Source organism: Lepus europaeus, chromosome 10 (genome assembly GCF_033115175.1).
Source record: "Lepus europaeus isolate LE1 chromosome 10, mLepTim1.pri, whole genome shotgun sequence".
Taxonomy (NCBI): domain Eukaryota; kingdom Metazoa; phylum Chordata; class Mammalia; order Lagomorpha; family Leporidae; genus Lepus; species Lepus europaeus.
The window spans coordinates 69,977,420-70,002,119 of NC_084836.1; the positions used below are offsets into that span (position 1 = coordinate 69,977,420).

Consider the following 24,700-nt stretch of genomic DNA (forward strand, 5'->3'; position numbering starts at 1 on the left):
GAAGCTCCTGGCTTTGAATCAGCTTCAGCCATTGCAGCCATCTGGGGAGTGAACCAGTGGATGGAAGACCTCTCTCTCGCTCTCTGCCTCTGCCTCTCTGTAACTCTGCCTTTCAAATAAACAAATAAATCTTTTTTAAAAAAAGTTTGCCCCTCTTCTGGCTTACACTATGAAGTTTACATATAAAGAGGAGAATATGGATAGTTTTTCTTCTCCTTTATAGCCTAGTTCTTCTATTTCACTTCCCCCAGGTTGCTGCTGTGATTAGGGAGCTGTTAGGGATTTGATCTCTAAGAAGAGAGGTCAGAGAAGGCGAAAGGAAAAGTTCTTATTCAATGTTACTGTGGCATTTTCTAATATCATTGTAATTTTCTTATTTAAATTTTTATTTTATTATTATTTATCTTACTTATTTGAGAGGTAGGGAAACAGAGACAGAAGTCGACAGAGCTCACATCTGCTGGTTCACTCCCCAGATGTCTGCAATGGCAGGGGCTAAAGACAGGAGCTAGAAACTCAATCTGGATCTCCCACAGGGGTGGTATTATTTTATTTACTTCAAAAGGTAGAGTTACAGAGAGAGGAGGACAGAGAGTGAGAGCAAGACCAAGAGTGAGAGAAAGAAAGGGAGAGAGAGAGAGCACGAGAGAGATCCTCCATCTGCTGGTTCACTCCTCAAATGGCTGCAACAGTGAGGGCTGGTACAGGCTGAAGCCAGGAGCCAAGAGCTTCTTCCAGGTCTCCCACATGGGTGCAGGTGCCCAAGCACTTGAGCTATCCTCCACAGCTTTGCCAGGTCATTAGCAGGGAGCTACATCAGAAGTAGAATAGCCAGGATTCAAACCACTGCCCAGATGGGATGCCAATGTAGCAAGGCTGCTCCACCACAATGCTGATCCTGGGGTGGCGATTTTCTTTTATTTATTTATTTATTTTGAAAAGTTAAAAATTCCTTAATTTTTTATTCCTGGTACCACTACCACAATTTACAGGGCAATATACCTGATGTAATGAAAAGAAAAGACAAAGCTACAACAGATAAAAGACCTCAGGAATGTACATCTAATTGACACTACATTGCATTAATCAATAGCTGCACTTTTTGCAAACTGTGGCTATGACAGTCCTGAACAAGAAGGGTTTCCTGTTTAAGCTGCAGTAACTTTTCTGACTATGGATCATGGCAGATTTTTACAGTTCCTCTAATGCATTTGGGACGACTGTCTCAAAGTAACCTGCAGCTTTCCTGACAACTCCTCGCTCTCTCTCCTGCTAAGAACTGTAGCCCTTTTCTGTTTTTTTTGTTTGTTTGTTTTTTGTTTTTTGTTTTTTTTTAGAACCTTCTGCTACCATATCCACCACTTCCACCACCAGATCCATAACCACCACCATAGGGACTGCCCGAGCTTCTTCCACCAAAACTGCCCCCTTTCATGGGTCCGTAATTTGATTGCTGTTGTCCACTATAATTACCAAAATCATTGTAGTTTCCACCACCACCATAGTTACCTCCAAAATTTCCTCCTTCATTGTAACCATCATATCCTCCTCCTCCACCATACCCACCACCTTGGTTTCCATATCCTGGTCCACCACCATAGCCTCCTCTGCTGCTATAACCAGGACCACCACCATAGTTGCCACCATCACCTCCAAAACCATTGTAACCACCATCACCTCCTCCATAACTTCCTCTGCTCCACCACCTCCACCACCACAGCCTCCTCTTCCACCAAAGTTTCCACCGCGGCCAAAATTACCTCCACCACCTCCAAAGTTTCCTCCACGACCCATAAAGTTGCCAGATCCCCCTCCACGGCCTCTTGGTGATCCAGCAGCAGACTGCATCTCTTGTTTAGAAAGGACCTTTTTCACTTCACAACTATGCCCATTAATAGTGTGGTATTTCTGAACAACGATTTTATCAACTGTATCATGATCGTCGAAAGTTACAAAAGCAAATCCTTTTTCCCACTCTGCCTGTCTTCCATAACTTCTATGGTTTCAATCTTGCCATACTTCTCAAAGTAGTCTTTCAAATTATATTCCTCTGTATCTTCTTTAATACCACCAACAAAAATCTTCTTCACTGTTAGATGGGCACCAGGCTTTACCGAATCCTCTCTAGAAACAGCTCTCTTTGGTTGCACAACACGCCCATCAACCTTGTGTGGTCGAGCACACATTGCTGCATCCACTTCTTCAACACAAGAGTAAGTCACAAAACCAAAGCCCCTGGAACATTTCGTTTGGGGGTCTCTCATTACCACACAATCTGTGAGTGTGCCCCATGTCTCAAAATGTTCTCTCAAACTATCATCTGTAGTTTCAAAGCTCAGACCACCAATAAACAGTTTCCTCAACTGCTCTGGTTCCTTTGGATCATGGCCCTCCATTTTGAGACCGGACTCGCCTCTTCCAACTCGAGTTCAATATCCTGGGGTGGCAATTTTCATAAAGCACTTTGGTGAGTTCTTTGGAGAGTGTGCTCATGGGATCTCGCCTGCAGTTGTCTTGATCTGGGCAAACACATTTCTATTTCAATTGACTCTTTACATTTATTTCCTCAACACCTGGGAATCCTGCGAACAACCAGCTTCTCTCTGCTTTGTGTTGTGATTGCACATCTAGGCAGCCATCCTGGACAGAATCCAAGACAACCCACGGACCATCTCTTTTTTCATTTTCTTTTGTTTTTACAGCATTTATTTAGTTAGTTCTTTGAGAGAGAGAGTTACAGGTAGAAAGATGAAGAGACAGATAGAAAGGTCTTCCATCTGCTGGTTCACTCCCCAAATGGCTGCAATGGTAAGAGCTGCCCTGATCCGAAACCAGGAGCCAGGAAGTTCTTCCAGGTCTCCCACTTGGGTACAGGGGCCCAAGCGCTTGGGCCATCTTCTGCTGCTTTCCTAGGCCATAAGTACAGAGCTGGATAGGAAGAGGAGCAGCCAGGACTTGAACTGATGCCCATATGAGATGCTGGCACCTCAGGCAGAGGCTTAGCCCACTATACCACAGTGCTGGCCTTTTGTTTTCGTTTGTGTGTTTGTTTTTTAAACTAGAAGCTTATTTAAAGTATACAAACTTGACACATTCCATATATACCATTTTAGGATTCTTCTCATCCTACCCTCCCTCCTGCCAGCACTCCCACCTTTCTTCCTCCTCTCTCTCCTATTCTCATTCTTATTTTTGACAAAGAACTATTTTCAATTAACTTTATACTCATAAGAATAACCCTACACTAAGAGTTCAACAAATAATATGATGAAGAACAAATTAAAAAAAAAAAACTGTTCCTCAACAATCGAGACAAGGGCTATTCAAATCATTGCATCTTGAAATGCCAATTTCACATTCATAGATTACCTTTTTTTTTTTTTGACAGGCAGAGTTAGACAGTGAGAGAGAGATATACAGTGAGAGAGAGAGATAGAGAGAAAGGTCTTCCTTCCATTGGTTTACCCCCCAAATGGCTGCTACAGCTGGCGCACTGTGCCGATCTGAAGCCAGGAGCCAGGTGCTTCTCCTGGTCTCCCATGTGGGCGCAGGGCCCAAGCACTTGGGCCATCCTCCACTGCACTCCCGGGCCACAGCAGAGAGCTGGACTGGAAGAGGAGCAACCGGGACAGAATGCGGCCACCCCGACAGGGACTAGAACCCAGGGTACCGGCGCCGCAGGTGGAGGATTAGCCAAGTGAGCCACAGCGCCGGCCCATAGATTACCTTAAGGCACTCTGTGAGTCACCATACGAAGGATCTGTGGAGTCCTCAGTGAGGGCATGGACCTCATTGTGATGACCCACCCCAGGCAGCCAGGGAGCTCTGAGCATGTGAAGCCACTCACAGTGCTTGCCCAGAGACCCAGCTGCACCCCGCACCCTCTCCTGCAGTCACAGTGTTCCCACAGTCTCAGCACACAAGGCTCCCACAATCATGGGGTGCAGAGGGTCTGCTCCACCCCGCTAGTCTATCCCACAGAGAGGCAGAAACATTCCCAGAGCCAGCTGCCTGTTGGTGCTCTGGCTAGGCACTTTGAGTACAAGAGCCTGTAATATGTTGGGAGTCTGGCGGCACGTCAGTGTCCTATGTGGGTGTTCAGTCCTAATCAGTCCTCCCAGCCAGACTCAAGCGTCTCCTCTCAGCTGGTTGCTGGGCAGGTGGTGCAGCTGTTACAGATATCCAAAATGACACCTGCCCTCTCAGCTGGTTGCTGGGCACCAGGGCAGGGGACAGAAACATGTCCCTTTACTTTTGGTTGGTAAGTATCCTGTCCCCCACGGGCTCCACGTGCCAGGCCCTCCCACAGCCATACTGCCAGCGGCATGGGCTGCTGCAGTCTGGTCTCACCTCACTCTCCAAAGCTGGTTGTCAGGTTCTCAGCTGTGGTATCTCATGTTGTGTCCATGCTCATGCTGGACACCCACACCCTCCACACAGATCTACAGTGTCCCTCTTCCATCCATGGAATTCCCACTGCGGCTTTCTTCCTAACTCTTCCCTGAGATTGCATTCTCTCCACTGTTTTTTTAACTATCTTCCCCTAGCCTAGAGCAGTAAGTGCCTTCCTATTCTGCCATCTTGCTAACCCCCAGCAATCACACACCATCTCTAATAAGTGTATGTGTTTGTGTGGCCCCCATCTGGTATAATGGAAACACTAGAGCTTTCTTTGGCCCAACATTCTGAGGTTAAAGGCTTATCCCAGAGTAGCAACCAGTGGAGGAGGAGCTTTTTTTAAGCGAAGAAATTCGCTTAAAATCCTCTTCTTGATAATTCCATGCCCTCAAAGTTCAAGAGTCAATTACTTTATAATTCCTGGTCTAGCACTTCTCTTTGGAAATTGGTATCAATGTCCTGTTTTTAATTTGGTAAACTTTCTATTGGGTTTCACCAGAATGTCCATTTTTCCATGCTATCACACATGAAGTATATCTCTGTTAGAGGGGAGTCTAATTAGAAGTTAGGTGCCTGAAAACTTTCAGAGTGGGAGACACTGAAAAAGCAAAAAAATTTAAGGTATTGTAGGAAATAAAGAGTTAGGGAAAATGAAATCGGATCTTTGCCAGGACTGAGGGACATGACTATATTCAGCATCAGCACTCACTCTTTTTTGGTTCATAGTTGAGATTTAATTGGTCCTGAGAACCAGTACACAGGCATTTCAGTTCGTTCACAATTCTTAACACACATACTGAAAACCTAAAAATCCATAAGTTGCCATTCTTTTTAAAGGTATTCCATTGACTTTCCAGCTTTAAATTTGGAGGCAACTTTTCCTTAAGGGATATCAAGTACCAGTATCTTCAAATGTTGCTGTTACATAAACCCCATCGATTCACAATTTAATATCATATACATGAAATACCCAAATTTTCAATCTTTCACAGCACATTATTAGTTAAAACTATTGAGATAAAATATGTGCAAAGCCTATCTAAAATAATGGAGTTATACTCAGCACTTACAAAGAAATCTCATAACTCAATGAAAAATAATCAATAAAAATAGCAAAAGGTTTGAAGTTAATGCAGCAGAGGACGGTTATGAATGGAAAAGAAGCACATGGAAAATCCTCAACATTATTAATCATTAGGGAAATGAAACACTACTATAGACCTACTATAAAATGTACAATTAAAAAGACTGACCATACCAAGTATTGCCAAACACATAAAGGGTCTGTTCTACATTGCTGGTGATGATATAAATTAATATATCCACTTTGGAAAAGTTTCACAGTACTTAAAAGGTTACCCATATACCTGCAGTATGACCTACTTATTATATATACCCCCAGGTATTTATCCGAGAGAAATGGAAGCATAGATCTTGGCAAAGATGTGTATATTAAAGTTCATAGCTGCTTCATTTACAACAATAAAAACTGGAAATAACTCAAATGTCAATCAACAGGTGACTAGATAAAGTGTGATACTGACAATGGAGGATTATATACCATAAATGCAATGAACTATTAATACATGCTATAATTCAGATCAATTTCTAAATAATTACTCTGCATGAAAGTCATAAAATAGTACATGCTGTACAACTGCACCTACAGTAGATTCTAGATGTAAGCGTACTTACAGTGACAGAAAAATTAGTGGTTGTCTGTGGACATGAATGTTTCAGAAGAAGTTATAAGGAGCATGAGGAAGCTTTTGGGAGTGATGGACATTCTCATCATCTTGATGGTGGTGGTGGTTATGTGCATGTAGACAGATCCAAACTTAGCAAACTGTCTTCTTTAAATACAGGCAGTTTAGAGTAAGTCAGCTGCATCCTAATAAAATATTAAAAAGTCTTTTAAATCTATTTATCATCTATCCACTCATCTACATATTTCTGTGTAATCAGCTCTGGTTAAAACAAAACAGGCCGGCGCCACGGCTCACTAGGCTAATCCTCCGCCTGCGGCGCCGGCACACCAGGTTCTAGTCCTGGTCGATTCTAGTCCTGCCGGATTCTGTCCCGGTTGCCCCTCTTCCAGGCCAGCTCTCTGCTATGGCCCGGGAGTGCAGTGGAGGATGGCCCAAGTGCTTGGGCCCTGCACCTGCATGGGAGACCAGAAGAAGCACCTGGCTCCTGGCTTCGGATCAGCGCGGTGCGCTGGCCGCAGCGCACCAGTTGCGGCGGCCATTGGAGGGTGAACCAGCGGCAAAGGAAGACTTTTCTCTCTGTCTCTCGTCTCTCTCTCTCACTGTCCATTCTGCCTGTCAAAAATTAAAAAAAAGGAGGCGGCAAGATGGCGGAATAGGCAGGAAGCACACTTAGTCCGGGGGGAGAGAAAGTTTAATATAAGTGGAGATACTGCAGGGTCAAGGAAGAGTAGGGGATGAAACAGCAGAGGAAACTCTTCCGGAACTAGTGATTCACAGTGGACCTGCGTGGAGAGCGTGGGAGCCCAAGTTCGGGACACCAGCAGCAGACTCAACGCACCAGCGCTGGAACGCGAGGTGAGCCGAACCTCCATAGCCCGAGATACCAGCAGGCAAGCGGAAAGAGGAGGCTAGAGGGAACGAGGCTTGAAACTCCGTGGGGAAAAGTTCACCAGGCTAACTAGAAGAGAGAGAAAAAAAATAAAAAAAGTGACTGATACGGACACAAGTTTCTCTCTCTCCGCTCACCTCTCACAGGCGAGCAAGACAGAGCAGGCGCCATTTTGGACATACGTCATAAGCAGGGCGACCTCAGGTCTGCACCAGCCCTGAGCCTAGCAGAAAAACCTGACTCTGTGGGGAGGGGTGAAATAACAGGAGATTAGCATCTAACTTGGCAACCCAGTGGGAGACTGCAGGAGAATTGGAGCCCACGCTGAGGGCAGCAGAGATTCCCTGTGTGGTCCTTGGGAAAGAGCTTCCGATCTCTGGCTCCTGTGGGTATATCATTTGCCTGCTAACTACCTCCAATTACGTTCAGCTGTGCGGAATTACTTCACTTTTGAATCAAAAAAAGAGAGATTTACCACACCTAACCTGGGAGTGTCATCCTTGACACACCCTCAACCCTGAGGAACCAAACACAGCTCTCAGTCCACACTCATCTCAAGCCTCTAAGGCTCCACTGAAAGCAGACAGTCCACTTAATATAGAGCCATAGTGTAACAAGAAAAAACACCACAGTGAAGAAACCAAATATCTCCAACATGCCAAACAACAAACGCAAAAACCAAGCTAACAAGAACAAGGAAGAAACTATGATGCCCCCAAATGAAAAAGACACCCCAATTCAAGATTATGAAGATGATGAGATCGAAGAAATGCAAGAAGCGGATCTCAAAAAAATGATAAGAACATTAAGAAGTTCTCAAAAACAAATTCTTGAACTACAGAAATCCTTCATGGACAAGATAGAAAATCTCTCTCATGAAAGTGAAATATTAAGGAGGAATCAAAATGAAATGAAACAACTAGTGGAACAAGAAACTCTGATAGTGACTAGAAATCATAATGAAATGAAGAGTTCAATAGATCAAATGACAAACACATTAGAGAGCCTTAAAAACAGAATGGGCGAAGCAGAAGAGAGAATATCAGACTTAGAAGACAGAGAACAGGAAAGGAAACAGGCAAACCAAAGAAAAGAAGAAGAAATTAGAAATCTAAAAAATATTGTCAGGAATTTACAGGATACTATTAAAAAACCCAACATTCGAGTTCTAGGAGTTCCTGAAGGCATGGAGAGGGAGAAAGGATTAGAAGGCATTTTCAGTGAGATACTAGCAGAAAATTTCCCAGGTTTGGAGAAGGACAGAGGCATCTTAGTACAGGAAGCTTATAGAACCCCAAATAAACATGACCAAAAGAGATCCTCACCACGACATGTTGTAATCAAACTCACCACAGTGAAACATAAAGAAAAGATCCTAAAAGGTGCAAGAGAGAAACGTCGGATCACTCTTAGAGGATCTCCAATTAGACTCACAGCAGACTTCTCATCAGAAACCCTACAAGCTAGAAGGGAATGGCGAAACATAGCCCAGGTACTAAGAGAGAAAAACTGCCAGCCCAGAATATTATATCCTGCAAAGCTCTCATTTGTGAATGAAGGTGAAATTAAGACTTTTCACAGCAAACAGAAACTGAAAGAATTTGTTGCCACTCATCCTGCCCTGCAAAAGATGCTTAAAGATGTGTTACACACAGAAACACAGAAACATGGTCACCAATATGAAAGAAGGTAAAGGAAGGAAACCTCACAGCAAAAGATCACAGGAAGCTCAATTTCTCTTTGACATAGAATTAAACTCTGATGCTCTGTTAAAGCAATGTGTTAAAGTAATCTATTATGTTCTCTTGATGTCTGTTAAATTCTAATTGTTCAAAAACAGCTGAATTTTTATTAAGAGCTATGGGTTATTTAAATATGTGCTTTTTTCAAAAATTTGAATATCTGCTGCTCATAAAACTAAAGCGTTGTTGGTTCTGTGTTTAGCTGTCCTCCTATAGGTTCCTATGGACTTTTTCCAGCCACTTTTATTGTATTCAGTACTTTGGGATGGCTCTGTAAACAGATGAAGCCAATAATGTATTAACAGTACCAACTGAGAGAAAGTATGGTTAACTGAGGTTACTAAAAAGAAAAAGCAATTCAAATCAATTGGCAATCTACAAAAAGAGTTAAAGATTTTAAAAGCTATTATTAAAATTGCTATATTGGTCTATTATGCTATATTATATGTGTGTACATATTGTATGTCCACATGGGGAAATTTTATTAAGAGTTTTATTTTAAATGGCTTATAGATAAGATTGTCCATAAATTTAAGCTGCTAAAATCAATCAAAGATACATTTTAATTTGTGGGACCTGAATCTGTGTATCATATGTTTTAGACTTGTTGGTAGAAAGAAACTAAAAACATTTTAGATGGTTGTGCTTAAGTTTACTGGCTAAACAAACTACACCATGTTAGATATTTAAGAGGTGTTTTCAAATACATGATTCTTAAAATTTATAGAAGGCATTGGACCTTCTGGTAAATGTTTTCTTAAGTTGTTATCTAATGGTTGAAACGGTTTGCTAAGTATTCATGTGATATTGCTATTGTCAGCAAGCGATCTAGGACTTGCTCCCTCATTTCTCTATTCTAAGCCCAACTTGTTCTTTCATTTCTCTATTCTCTTCAAGGTAGGAAACTAATTCTATTATGAAGGAATCTGTAGGATGCACAATTTAATCTTTAGACCTTATAAAAGAGATGGCTAACATTTTTCTGCAATAGCATAGCCAAAATAAGAACTCAAATAATAATCTCATAGCTAGATTCACTTCACCATCAGCGAAGTATACAGTAAGTAGAAAAAACCTCCCTTTCAGACCAAAGGGAAAGAAAGTTTTAAAGTGAGAATATAATTTTCCTCATGGGCATTGTCTACCTTAGAAAAACTACTACAGAACATGCCTGTGACTATAGACTTGTAGTTCAGGCCACTGAGGATTAGAGATGGGACACGGGCACTCCCTTGACTTGCATCCTCTGGTCTGCTTTAACACAAACCAGGAGGAAAAGAAAGCTCGGCATCAGAAGCAATGGGTGGCAGGCCTATTAATGGCTGATCTGTACAGTGATCTGCCCTCAAGGAGACCCAACAGGCCAGTCCACTGCAGTGGCTTTCAATGTGGTAAGCATGGGCTTCAGCAGAAGTCAGCTTGTGAAGAGCCCTGGCAGCTCTGCCAAGAGTTGGATCACTGGAAATGGACCTGCCCTGGAGTCGAAGGATGCCCAGGTCAGAGCCACAGATCTTATTGGCTCGAAGCTGAAAAGCCCTTCACTCAGCCCAACTTCCAAAGTGACCACTGCAGCTGAGGGGATGGTCAAGTAGGGTCAGCAACATTGCAGGCAGAACTGTAAATTTCTTGTTAGAGATGCCCCCTGCCTTTACCTGGCCAGCTCTCCTCCCAGGCCAGCCAAGTAATGAAAGTCAACAGAGTGCCTTCCCCTAGGAGGTTCACACCTCCCTTAGGATATACCCCATGTGAAGAGATAGATAGGTCTGGGCCTCTGAATTTACAAGGCCTAAAGCCCACCAGATTATTATCAAGCCCCTTCTATCAGGTTCTATTTGCCTCTCAATCAGAAAACTTAATTGTAGCTTAGACAGCACCTTTCTTAGCTCCTCTAATAATGACTCTGTCCTTTGTTCTAGGCCCTGTCTAGTGCACTTGGGCCTCATTCCTTTGTAATCATAACCTCTACTCTACCACCAATGGCTCTACTCCCAACATGTGTGTACTGATGGTCCTCTTCCCCACTTAATGCTGTATAATTGTTCAAACCTGGTAAATGCCACTCTTAGGATCATTGGTTACTATCCTCACTCTGTCTTTTATGACCTTGTCTAAATATGATCAGAGTCGGTGAACTTGGAAGGCTTCCATAGCCTTGGCAACTCATGACGACAGCCTAGGATGGTTACTGGCGCCATAAACTAGAGTGTCAATTTGTTGGGTCAACAACAGGAGCCACTGTGCACTTGCTCCTCATGTGGGATCTCTGTCCTTAATGTGCTGTACATTGTGATTTAATGCTATAACTAGTACTCAAACAGTATGTTTCACTTTGTGTTTCTATGTGGGTGCAAACTGTTGAAATCTTTATACTAAATTGATCTTCTGTATATAAAGAGAATTGAAAATGAATCTTGATGCAAATGGAAGGGGAGAGGGAGCGGGAGGGGGGAGGGTTGCGGGTGGGAGGGAAGTTATTGGGGGGGGGGGGAAGCCATTGTAATCCATAAGCTGTACACTGGAAATTTATATTCATTAAATAAAAGTTAAAAAAAAAAATTAAAAAAAAAAAAAACCCAGAACCCCCAACCTATATTAGAATGCCTGGGTTTGATACCTATCACCTACTCCTCACTCCATCTTCCTGCTAATGCAGACCCAGGAGGCAGCAGGTGATGGTCCAGGTAACTGGGTTCCCAGCTACTGGATTCAGCCTCACCCAGTCCCAGCTGTTGCAGGGCATTTTGGAAGGGTACCAGCAGAAAGAAGAACACTACCCCGCCCCGTGTGTGTGTGTGTGTGTGTGTACACAAATATTTATAAATAAATAGATTTTTTTATTAAACTTTTATTTAATGAATATAAATTTCCAAAGTACAGCTTATGGGTTACAATGGCTTCCCCCTCCCAAAACTTCCCTCCCACCCACAACCCTCCCCTTTCCCGCTCCCTCTCCCCTTCCAATCACATCATGATTCATTTTCAATTCTCTTTATATACAGAAGATCAGTTTAGTATATATTAGGTAACGATTTCAACAGTTTGCACCCATATAGCAACACAAAGTGAAAAAAAATACTTTTGGAGTACTAGTTATAGCATTAAATAAGAGTGTACAGCACATTAAATAAATAGATTTTAAGAAAAGAATCCCAGTAATCTCCCTCATGCCCCCTGCCAGCTGATAGTCTTCATTTCAAGAAAAATACTATGGAGAATACCATCACTGTAAATAGTCTTGCCTATGTTGAACTTCATCTAAATCATCTAAATCATATAATATTTGATCTTTTCTGTCTTGTTTCCTTCTCACATTATTATTTCTGTGAGATATATCAACATACTTGTTTCTCATATATACTACAAAGTATCGTCCTTTCTACTGCAGATAATATATTATTTTTTATGAATCAATGCTAATATCCAATGTTTTTCTACATCTACTGAGTTGAATTAATCACATGATTTTTCTCCACCTTAGCAAGGTTATATATGATACTGATTTTTAACTAAGAGTATTATGATATATTTTACCTTGAATAAAATGTATACAATTGGAAAACAAAAACAAAACCAAAAACCCCCAATTCTCCAGTTCCTTCTATTCCTGTTTGCAACGGGGTAACTAGAACCGAAATTTCTCCCTTCTTCTTGACCTGCTGGAGCTACTACCATCTTTGGCAACCTTGAGATGATGATGGTGAGATCAAGACTTGAAGACGGGAAAAATCAGAAAAACCTTGTTCTGGACAACATCACCAAATTGTTAGAAGCTGAAGTACACCTGCCTCTCAGCTTCTAGTTGCTCACTTAAGTGAATGATAAATGGCCTTCCAGCTTCAACCACATTTAGTCAAGTATTCTGTTCCTTGCAATCAAAAAAACCTCCTGATTTGCTCAGCTTAGTTTTTCCACTGGGGAAATTCTTTCCTGACCTTCCCTATTGTCCTTGAGTGCCATTTCTCCATACTCCCATAATATCCTGAACTTATTACTCTCTATCATTGTATTTGTCACATGACTTGTACTTGTCTGTTTATGTATCTGTCTCTGTCTCCTTGGAGGACTGGCACTTTTCCTGGCCTATAAGAGTTACTCAAAATAGTTTCATGTTCAGTGAATGAACAAATCTGTGGTTTTGTCCCCAGGAGGTGAGGAAATATTGAGGAGTGACAAAAGATAACTTTCAGAAGGACTCTTTTCTTCTTTGTTTTTTTCTTTTTCTTTCTTTTTTTTTTTAACAAGTGGAGTTAGTGAGAGAGAGAGAAAGAGACAGAGAGAGATAGAGACAGAGAGAAAGGTCTTCCTTTTCCATTGGTTCACCCCCCAAATGGCCACTACGGCCAGTGTGCTGCACCAATCCGAAGCCAGGAGCCAGGTGCTTCTTCCTGGTCTCCCATGTGGGTGCAGGGCCCAAGCACTTGGGCCATCCTCCACTGCCTTCCCAGGCCACAGCAGAAAGCTGGACTGGAAGAGGAGCAACTGGGACAGAACCAGCGCCGACCGGGACTAGAACCCAGGGTACCGGCGCCGAAGGTGGAGGATTAGTCTAGTGAGCCGTGGCACCGGCCAGGACTCTCTTCTGACAGAAGTGGTTTGAAAGTTGCAGGATGTGACGCTGGCATTGTGGTACAGGGGGTTAAGACACTGCATGCAATGTCAGCATCCCATGTGAGTGTTGGTTCAAGTCCCAGCTACTCTAGTTCTGATCCAGCTCCCTGCTAATGCACCTAGGAAGGCCGTAAAGAATGGACCAAGTACTTGGGCGTCTGCACCCACATGGGAGACTGGGATGGAGTACCTGGCTCCTGGCTTCAGCCAGGCCCAGTTCTAGCCATTGTAGCCATTTGGGAAGTGACGATCTAGATCTCTCGATCTCTTGATCTCTCTCTCATTGTTTACAACTGCCTTTCAAGTAAATAAATAAATCTTTATTAAAAATGTATAAATGCAGGAATGTCTATCAAGTGAGCAAAGTACTACTGCCTGATAAGCAGTAATAAAGCCAGTAACACTTCATGTCTGTCATGTACAGTATAAATACAATCACTATTGAACCTCACAAACATCCTAACAAGGTAGGCAGAGCATTTTATTTTTTTTTAAGATTTATTTATTTTGTTTGAAAGAAAGAGAGAGGGGAGAGAGACAGAGACATGCAGACAGAAAGAGAGATCTTCCACCTGTTGGTTCACTCCTAAATGCGCACAGCAGCTAATGCTAGCTAGAGATAGGCCAGGCCAAAGTCAGGAGCCATGAACATCATCCAAGTCTCCACATGGGCGGCAGGAGCCAAGTACTTTGGCCATTATCCACTGCCACCCAAGCACGTTAGCAGGAAGTCGGATCAGAAGCACAGAATATCGAGGGGCGGCAAGATGGCGGAATAGGAACGGAGCACACGATTAGTCCGGAGAGAGAGACAGGTTAATATAAGTGGAGATACTGCAGGGTCAAGGAAGAGTGGGGGATGAAACAGCAGAGGAAACTCTTCCGGAACTAGTGATTCACAGTGTACCTGCGTGGAGAGCGTGGGAGCCCAAGTTCGGGACACCAGCAGCAGACTCAACGCACCAGCGCTGGAACGCGAGGTGAGCCGAACCACAATAGCCCGAGACACCAGCGGGCAAGCGGAAAGAGGAGACTAGAGGAAACTAGGCTTGAAACTCCGTGGGGAAAAGTTCACCAGGCTAACTAGAAGAGAGAGAGGAAAAAAATAAAAAAAGCGACCGATACGGACACAAGTTTCTCTCTCTCCGCTCACCTCTCAAAGGCAAGCAAGACAGAGCAGGCGCCATTTTGGACATACGTCATAAGCAGGGCGACCTCAGGTCTGCACCAGCCCTGAGCCTAGCAGAAAAACCTGACTCTGTGGGGAGGGGTGAAATAACAGGAGATTAGCATCTAACTTGGCAACCCAGTGGGAGATTTCAGGAGAATTGGAGCCCACACTGAGGGCAGCAGAGATTCCCTGTGTGGTCCGTGGAAAAGAGCTTCCGATCTCTGGCTCCTGTGGGTATATCATTTGCCTGCTAACTACCTCTAATTACGTTCAGCTGTGCGGAATTACTTCCCTTTTGAATCAAAAAAGAGAGAGATTTACCACACCTAACCTGGGAGTGTCATCTTTGACACACCCTCAGCCCTGAGGAACCAAACACAGCTCTCAGTCAAGCCTCTAAGGCACCACTGAAAGCAGACAGTCCACTTAATATAGAGCCATAGTGTAACAAGAAAAAACACCACAGTGAAGAAACCAAATATCTCCAACATGCCAAACAACAAACACAAAAACCGAGGTAACAAGAACAAGGAAGACACTATGACACCCCCAAATGAAAAAGACACCCCAATTCAAGATTATGAAGATGAGGAGATTGAAGAAATACAAGAAGCAGATCTCAAAAAATTGATAAGAACATTAAGAAGTTCTCAAAAACAAATTCTTGAACTACAGAAATCCTTAATGGACAAGGTAGAAAATCTCTCTCGTGAAAATGAAATATTAAGGAGGAATCAAAATGAAATGAAACAACTAGTGGAACAAGAAATGGTGATAATGACGAGAAATCATAATGAAATGAAGAATTCAATAGATCAAATGACAAACACATTAGAGAGTCTTAAAAACAGAATGGGCGAAGCAGAAGAGAGAATATCAGACTTAGAAGACAGAGAACAGGAAAGGAAACAATCAAATCAAAGAAAAGAAGAAGAAATCAGAAATCTAAAAAATACTGTCAGGAATCTACAGGATACTATTAAAAAACCCAACATTCGGGTTCTAGGAGTACCTGAAGGCATGGAGAGAGAGAAAGGATTAGAAGGCCTTTTTAGTGAGATACTAGCAGAAAATTTCCCAGGTTTGGAGAAAGACAGAGACATCCTAATACAGGAAGCTCATAGAACCCCTAATAAACATGACCAAAAGAGATCCTCACCACGACACGTCGTAATCAAACTCACCACAGTGAAACACAAAGAAAAGATCCTAAAATGTGCAAGAGAGAAACGCCAGACTACTCTCAGAGGATCTCCAATTAGACTCACAGCTGACTTCTCTTCAGAAACCCTACAAGCTAGGAGAGAATGGCGAGACATAGCCCAGGTGCTAAGAGAGAAAAACTGCCAGCCCAGAATATTATATCCTGCAAAGCTCTCATTTATAAATGAAGGTGAAATAAAGACCTTTCACAGCAAACAGACATTGAAAGAATTTGTCACCACTCGCCCAGCCCTGCAAAAGATGCTTAAAGATGTGTTACATACAGAAACACAGAAACACTGTCACTAATATGAAAGAAGGTAAAGGTAGGAAACCTCACACCAAAAGATCACAGGAATCTCAAACCATATATTAGAAAGTATCTTTGGCTAATGGCAGGGCAAATTACTCCTTCTCAATAGTCACATTAAATGTTAATGGCTTGAACTGTCCAGTTAAAAGACACCGATTGGCTGATTGGGTTAAGGAACAAAACCCATCCTTTTGCTGCTTACAAGAAAACCATCTATCCAACAATGATCCATACAGGCTGAGAGTGAAAGGCTGGAAAAAGATATACCACGCCAACAGAAATGAAAAGAGAGCGGGCGTAGCCATCTTAATATCGGACAACATAAACTTTACCACAAAAACTGTTAGGAGAGACAAAGAGGGGCACTATTTAATGATTAAGGGATCCATTCAACAGGAAGATATAACGATTATCAATGTATATGCACCTAATTACAGGGCACCAGCTTATTTAAAAGACTTGTTAAGGGACTTAAAGGGAGACTTAGACCCCAATACAATAGTACTGGGGGACTTCAATACTCCACTCTCAGAGATAGACAGATCAACAGGACAGAAGATCAACAAGGAGGCAGTAGATTTAAATGACATTATAGCCCAAATGGATCTAACAGATATCTACAGAACATTTCATCCTACATCTAAGGACTTTACATTTTTCTCAGCAGTACATGGAACCCTCTCTAGGATTGACCACATACTAGGCCATAAAGCAAGTCTCAGCAAATTCAAAAGAATTAGAATCATACCATGCAGCTTCTCAGACCACAAAGGAATGAAATTGGAAATTGGCAACTCAGGAATCCCTAGAGCACGTGCAAACACATGGAGATTGAACAACATGCTCCTGAATGAACAATGGGTCATAGAAGAAATTAAAAGAGAAATCAAAAATTTTCTGGAAGTAAATGAGGATAACAGCACAACATACCAAAACCTATGGGATACAACAAAAGCAGTGTTAAGAGGAAAGTTTATATCAATAGGTGCCTACATCAAGAAATTGGAGAGGCACCGAATAGATGAGCTTTCAAGTCATCTCAAGGATCTAGAAAATCTGCAGCAAACCAAACCCAAACCCAGTAGGAGGAGAGAAATAATTAAAATCAGAGAAGAAATCAACAGGATTGAATCCAAAAAAACATTACAAAAAATCAGCCAAACGAGGAGCTGGTTTTTTGAAAAAATAAACAAAATTGACACCCCATTGGCCCAACTAACTAAAAAAAGAAGAGAAAAGACCCAAATCAATAGGATCAGAGATGAAATGGGAAACATAACAACAGACGCCACAGAAATAAAAAGAATCATCAGAAATTACTACAAGGACTTGTATGCCAGCAAACAGGGAAATCTATCAGAAATGGACAGATTCTTGGACACATACAACCTCCCTAAATTGAGCCAGGAAGACATAGAAAACCTAAACAGACCAATAACTGACACAGAAATTGAAGCAGTAATAAAGGCCCTCCCAACAAAGAAAAGCCCAGGGCCAGATGGATTCACTGCTGAGTTCTACCAGACATTTAGAGAAGAACTAACTCCAATTCTTCTCAAACTATTCAGAGCAATAGAAAAAGAGGGAATCCTCCCAAATTCTTTCTATGAAGCCACCATCACCTTAATTCCTAAGCCAGAAAGAGACGCAACATTGAAAGAGAATTACAGACCAATATCCCTGATGAACATAGATGCAAAAATACTCAATAAAATTCTCGCCAATAGAATGCAACAACACATCAGAAAAATCATCCACCCAGACCAAGTGGGATTCATCCCCGGTATGCAGGGATGGTTCAACATTCGCAAAACAATCAACGTAATACACTACATTAACAGACTGCAGAAGAAAAACCATATGATTCTCTCAATAGACGCAGAGAAAGCATTTGATAAAATACAACACCCTTTCATGATGAAAACTATAAGCAAACTGGGTATGGAAGGAACATTCCTTAATACAATCAAAGCAATATATGAAAAACCCACGGCCAACATCCTATTGAATGGGGAAAAGTTGGAAGCATTTCCACTGAAATCTGGTACCAGACAGGGATGCCCTCTCTCACCACTGCTATTCAATATAGTTCTGGAAGTTTTGGCCAGAGCTATTAGGCAAGAAAAAGAAATTAAATGGATACAAATCGGGAAGGACGAACTCAAACTATCCCTCTTTGCAGATGATATGATTCTTTATTTAGGGGACCCAAAGAACTCTACTAAGAGACTGCTGGAACTCATCGAAGAGTTTGGCAAAGTAGCAGGATATAAAATCAATCCACAAAAATCAACAGCCTTTGTATACACAGGCAATGCTACGGCTGAGGAAGAACTTCTAAAATCAATCCCATTCACAATAGCTACAAAAACAATCAAATACCTTGGAATAAACTTAACCAAAGACGTTAAAGATCTCTACGATGAAAACTACAAAACCTTACAGAAAGAAATAGAAGAGGATACCAAAAAATGGAGAAATCTTCCATGCTCATGGATTGGAAGAATCAATATCATCAAAATGTCTATTCTCCCAAAAGCAATTTATACATTCAATGCAATACCCATCAAGATCCCGAAGATCTTCTTCTCAGATCTGGAAAAAATGATGCTGAAATTCATATGGAGACACAGAAGACCTCGAATAGCCAAAGCAATCCTGTACAACAAAAACAAAGCCGGAGGCATCACAATACCTGATTTTAGGACATACTACAGGGCAGTTGTTATCAAAACAGCATGGTACTGGTACAGAAACAGATGGATAGACCAATGGAACAGAATAGAAACACCAGAAATCAATCCAAACATCTACAGCCAACTTATATTTGACCAAAGATCCAAATCTAATCCCTGGAATAAGGACAGTCTATTCAATAAATGGTGCTGGGAAAATTGGATTTCCACGTGCAGAAGCTTGAAGCAAGACCCATACCTATCACCTTACACAAAAATTCACTCAACATGGATTAAAGACTTAAATCTACGACCCGAAACCATCAAATTATTAGAGAGCATTGGAGAAACCCTGCAAGATATAGGCACAGGCAAAGACTTCCTGGAAAATACTCCAACAGCACAGGCAGTCAAAACCAAAATTAACATTTGGGACTGCATCAAATTGAGAAGTTTCTGTACTTCAAAAGAAACAGTCAGGAAAGTGAAGAGGCAACCAACAGAATGGGAAAAAATATTCGCAAACTATACTACAGATAAAGGATTGATAACCAGAATCTACAAAGAAATCAAGAAACTCCACAACAACAAAACAAACAACCCACTTAAGAGATGGTCCAAGGTCCTCAATAGACATTTTTCGAAAGAGGAAATCCAAATGGCCAACAGACACATGAAAAAATGTTCAAGATCACTAGCAATCAGAGAAATGCAAATCAAAACCACAATGAGGTTCCATCTCACCCCGGTGAGAATGGCTCACATTCAGAAATCTACCAACAACAGATGCTGGAGAGGATGTGGGGAAAAAGGGACACTAACTCACTGTTGGTGGGAATGCAAACTGGTTAAGCCACTATGGAAGTCTGTCTGGAGATTCCTCAGAAACCTGAACATAACCCTACCATACAACCCAGCCATCCCACTCCTTGGAATTTACCCAAAGGAAATTAATTTGGCAAATAAAAAAGCCATCTGCACATTAATGTTTATTGCAGCTCAATTCACAATAGCTAAGACCTGGAACCAACCCAAATGCCCATCAACAGTAGACTGGATAAAGAAATTATGGGACATGTACTCCATAGAATACTATACAGCAGTAAGAAACAACGAAACCCAGTCATTTGCAACAAGATGGAGCAATCTGGAAAACATCATGCTGAGTGAATTAAGCCAGTCCCAAAGAGACAAATATCATTTGTTTTCCCTGATCGGTGACAACTGAGCGCCAAAGGGGAAACCTGTTAAGTGAAATGGACACTATAAGCAACAATGAACTGATCAGCTCCTGTCCTGACTTTAGATGTACAATGTAATACTTTATCCTTTTTAGTATTTGTTGTTGTTGTGGTGGTTCTAGTACTATTGGTTGAACTCAGTAATTAACACACAATTATTCTTAGGTGTTTAAATTTTAACTGAAAAGTGATCCCTGTTAAATCTAAGAGTGGAAAAAGAGAGGGAGGAGATGAAGAGCTATGGGTTATTTAACTATGTGCTTATTTTCAAAGACTTGTAACAATGATCAGATTTGGTCTATGTTATGTCATGATTTTAAGGAATCTTATTTCAACCAGATATTTTGGATTTTGATATTGGTCTATTATGCTATGTTATATGTGCGTACATATTGTATGTCCACATAGGAAATTTTATTAAGAGTTTTATTTTAAATGGCTTTTAGATAAGATTGTCCATAAATTTAAGCTGCTAAAATCAATCAAAGATACATTTTAATTTGTATGACCTGAATCTGTGTATCATATGTTTTAAACTTGTTGGTAGAAAGAAACTAAAAACATTTTATATGGTTGTGCTTAAGTTTACTGGTTAAACAAACTACACCATGTTAGATATTTAAGACGTGTTTTCAAATACATGATTCTTAAAATTTATAGAAGGCATTGGACCTTCCGGTAAATGTTTTATTAAGTTCTTATCTAAGGGTTGAAACGGTTTGCTAAGTATTCATGTAATATTGCTATTGTCAGCAAGTGATCTAGGACTTGCTCCCTCATTTCTCTATTCTAAGCCCAACTTGTTCTTTCACTTCTCTATTCTCTTCAAGGTAGGGAACTAATTCTATTATGAAGGAATCTGTAGGATGCACAATTTAATCTTTAGACCTTATAAGAGATGGCTAACATTTTTCTGTAATAGCATAGCCAAAATAAGAACTTAACTAATAATCTCATAGCTAGATTCACTTCGCCATCAGCGAAGTATACAGTAAATAGAAAAAAAAAACCTCCCTTTCAGACCAAAGGGAAAGAAAGTTTTAAAGTGAGAATATAATTTTCCTCATGGGCATTGTCTACCTTAGAAAAACTACTACAGAACATGCCTGTGACTATAGACTTGTAGTTCAGGCCACCAAAGATTAGAGATGGGACACGGGCACTCCCTTGACTTGCATCCTCTGGTCTGCTTTAACACAAACCAGGAGGAAAAGAAAGCTAGGCATCAGAAGCAATGGGTGGCAGGCCTATTAATGGCTGATCTGTGCAGTGATCTGCCCTCAAGGAGACCCAACAGGCCAGTCCACTGCAGTGGCTTTCAATGTGGTAAGCCTGGGCTTCAGCAGAAGTCAGCTTGTGAAGAGCCCTGGCAGCTCTGCCAAGAGTTGGATCACTGGAAATGGACCTGCCCTGGAGTCGAAGGATGCCCAGGTCAGAGCCACAGATCTTATTGGCTCTAAGCTGAAAAGCCCTTCACTCAGCCCAACTTCCAAAGTGACCACTGCAGTTGAGGGGACAGCCAAGTAGGGTCAGCAACATTGCAGGCAGAACTGTAAATTTCTTGTTAGAGATGCCCCCTGCCTTTACCTGGCCAGCTCTCCTCCCAGGCCAGCCAAGTAATGAAAGTCAACAGAGTGCCTTCCCCTAGGAGGTTCACACCTCCCTTAGGATATACCCCATGTGAAGAGATAGATAGGTCTGGGCCTCTTAACTTACAAGGCCTAAAGCCCACCAGATTATTATCAAGCCCCTTCTATCAGGTTCTATTTGCCTCTCAATCAGAAAACTTAATTGTAGCTTAGACAGCACCTTTCTTAGCTCCTCTAATAATGACTCTGTCCTTTGTTCTAGACCCTGTCTAGTGCACTTGGGCCTCATTCCTTTGTAATCATAACCTCTACTCTACCACCAATGGCTCTACTCCCAACCTGTGTGTACTGATGGTCCTCTTCCCCACTTAATGCTGTATAATTGTTCAGACCTGGTTAAGGCCACTCTTAGGATCATTGGTTACTATCCTCAACCTGTCTTTTATGACCTTGTCTAAACATGATCAGAGTCGGGGAACTTGGAAGGCTTCCATAGCCTTGGCAACTCATGACGACAGCCTAGGGTGGTTACTGGCGCCATAAACTAGAGTGTCAATTTGTTGGGTCAACAACAGGAGCCACTGTGCACTTGCTCCTCATGTGGGATCTCTGTCCTTAATGTACTGTACATTGTGATTTAATGCTATAACTAGTACTCAAACAGTATGTTTCACTTTGTGTTTCTATGTGGGTGCAAACTGTTGAAGTATTTATACTAAATTGATCTTCTGTATATAAATAGAATTGAAAATGAATCTTGATGTGAATGGAAAGGGAGAGGGAGCGGGAGAGGGGAGGGTTGCGGGTGGGAGGGAAATTATGGGAAGGGGAAGCCATTGTAATCCATAAGCTGTATACTGGAAATTTATATTCATTAAATAAAAGTTAAAAAAAAATAAAAAAATAAAAAAAATAAAAAAATAAAAAAAAAAGAAGCACAGAATATCTGAGACTTGAACAATGCACTCTGATATGGGATGCAGGCAACCCAAGAGTCAGTTTAACCTGCTGTACCACAATGTGAGCCCCCAGATCAAGCATTTAGGTGATAGGAAGCTGAGGCAGAAGCAGACTTTCAAATAAATTTCTATACCACATTATAGACATATAATGTGAAATGTGCCTTCAACTAAATGGTTTAAATATTTAATGTGAAAAATTTCACTAACTACTAGGTTAAGGTCAAGGTCATTTAGAATGATTATAACTGCCAGTTCTCTCTGTCATTCACCCTATGTTTCTGCGACTGTATTGTCTTTCACTACTAAACTCTCTGCTAAAAACCAGAGAAAGCTAGCACATACTGTGCTATGTTATCATCCTTTACTTCCCTAAGGGAGGTCTTGGCTAGGGAGTTGTATAATTAAAAATAATTAAATGACAAATTTAATTTTCAGATGTTTGAATTGGCTTTTTAGAGCATTTACCTTTTGAAAAAAAAAGCTACTTATACAAATTACTTTTTTGTTTTTGACAGGCAGAGTGGACAGTGAGAGAGAGAGAGAGAGAAAGGTCTTCCTTTTGCCGTTGGTTCACCCTCCAATGGCCGCTGCGGTTGGCGCGCTGCAGCTGGCGCACCACGCTGATCCAAAGCCAGGAGCCAGGTGCTTCTCCTGGTCTCCCATGGGGTGCAGAGCCCAAGCACTTGGGCCATCCTCCACTGCACTCCCAGGCCACAGCAGAGAGCTGGCCTGGAAGAGGGGCAACCGGGACAGGATCGGTGCCCCGACCGGGACTAGAACCCGGTGTGCCGGCGCCGCAAGGCAGAGGATTAGCCTATAGAGCCGCGGCACCGGCTACTTATACAAATTATAAACTAGAAAGTTGGCTGGTAAATACAGAATGAGGGGGCCTGGTGCTGTGGCGCAGCGAGTTAACGCCCTGGCCTGAAGCGCCGGCATCCCATATGGGCGCCGGTTTAAGATTCGGCTGCTCCACTTCCGATCCTGCTCTCTGCTGTGGCCTGGGAAAGCAGTAGAAGATGGCCCAAGTCCTTGGGCCCCTGCACCTGTGTGGGAGACCTGGAAAAAGCTCCTGGCTCCTGGCTTCAGATCAGTGCAGTTCCGGCCATTGTGGCCAATTGGAGAGTGAACCAGCGGATGGAAGACCTCTCTCTCTCTCTCTCTGCCTCTCCTCTCTCTGTGTAACTCTGATTTTAGAATAAATAAATAAATCTTTAAAATAAATACAGAATAAGGGCAGAAGCTACTTGTGTGATATTAATGGTTGTGATGTAAAATCACAGTTTGTATGCACCTCCACTGTAAACACACACCTGACACACAACCTGGACAGTTACGCTGCTTGTGTACAACCAGAAACAACTCTCTGACCCTACGTTTCTTTCTTTCTTTCTTTCTTCCTTTCTTTCTTTCTTTCTTTCTTTCTTTCTTTCTTTCTTTCTTTCTTTCTTTCTTTTTGGACAGGAAGAGTTAGACAGTGAGAGAGAGAGAGAGAGAGAGAGAAAGGTCTGCCTCCCGTTGGTTCACCCCCAAATGGCCACTATGGCCGGCACTGCCCCGATCCAAAGCCAGGAGCCAAGTGCTTCCTCCTGGTCTCCCACACGGGTGCAGGGCCCAAGCACTTGGGCCATCCTCCACTGCCTTTCCGGGCCACAGCAGAGAGCTGGAGTGGAAGAGGAGCAACCGGGACAGAATCTGGTGCCCCAACTGTGACTAGAACCCGGGGTGCCGGTGCCACAGGTGGAGGATTAGCCAAGTGAGCTGTGGCATGGGTTAACCCTATGTTTCTTATTCTCATGCTATTAGCCATTCCATTTTTAAATATATTTATTTTATTTATTTGAAAGGCAAAGTTACACAGAGGCAGAGGGGGAAAGAGAGAGAGAGAGGTCTTCCATCCACTGCTTCACTCCCCAAATGGGTGCTGGTTCGAGTCCCTGGTGCTCCACTTCCAATCCAGCTCCCCGCTAGTGTGCCTGGAAAAGCAGTGAAACATGGCCCAAGGACTTGGACTCCTGCCACCCTTATGGGAGACCTGGGTGGAATTCAAGGCTCCTGGCCCAGTCCCTGTCACTGCAGTCATTTGGAGGCTGAATGAGCAAATTGGAAGATCTCCCTCCCTCCCTCCCTCTCTCTCTCTCTTCTAACTCTGCCTTTCAAACAAATAAATAAATGTAAAAAAAATAGTACCACATATGCC

The 24,700-nt window shown here is 42.2% G+C and overlaps 1 pseudogene; it reads right to left on the bottom strand.

Moving 5' to 3' along the window:
- Nucleotides 1–1,314: 1,314 nt before the first annotated feature.
- Nucleotides 1,315–2,430, bottom strand: LOC133767771 (heterogeneous nuclear ribonucleoprotein A3-like; annotated as a pseudogene).
- Nucleotides 2,431–24,700: the final 22,270 nt, after the last annotated feature.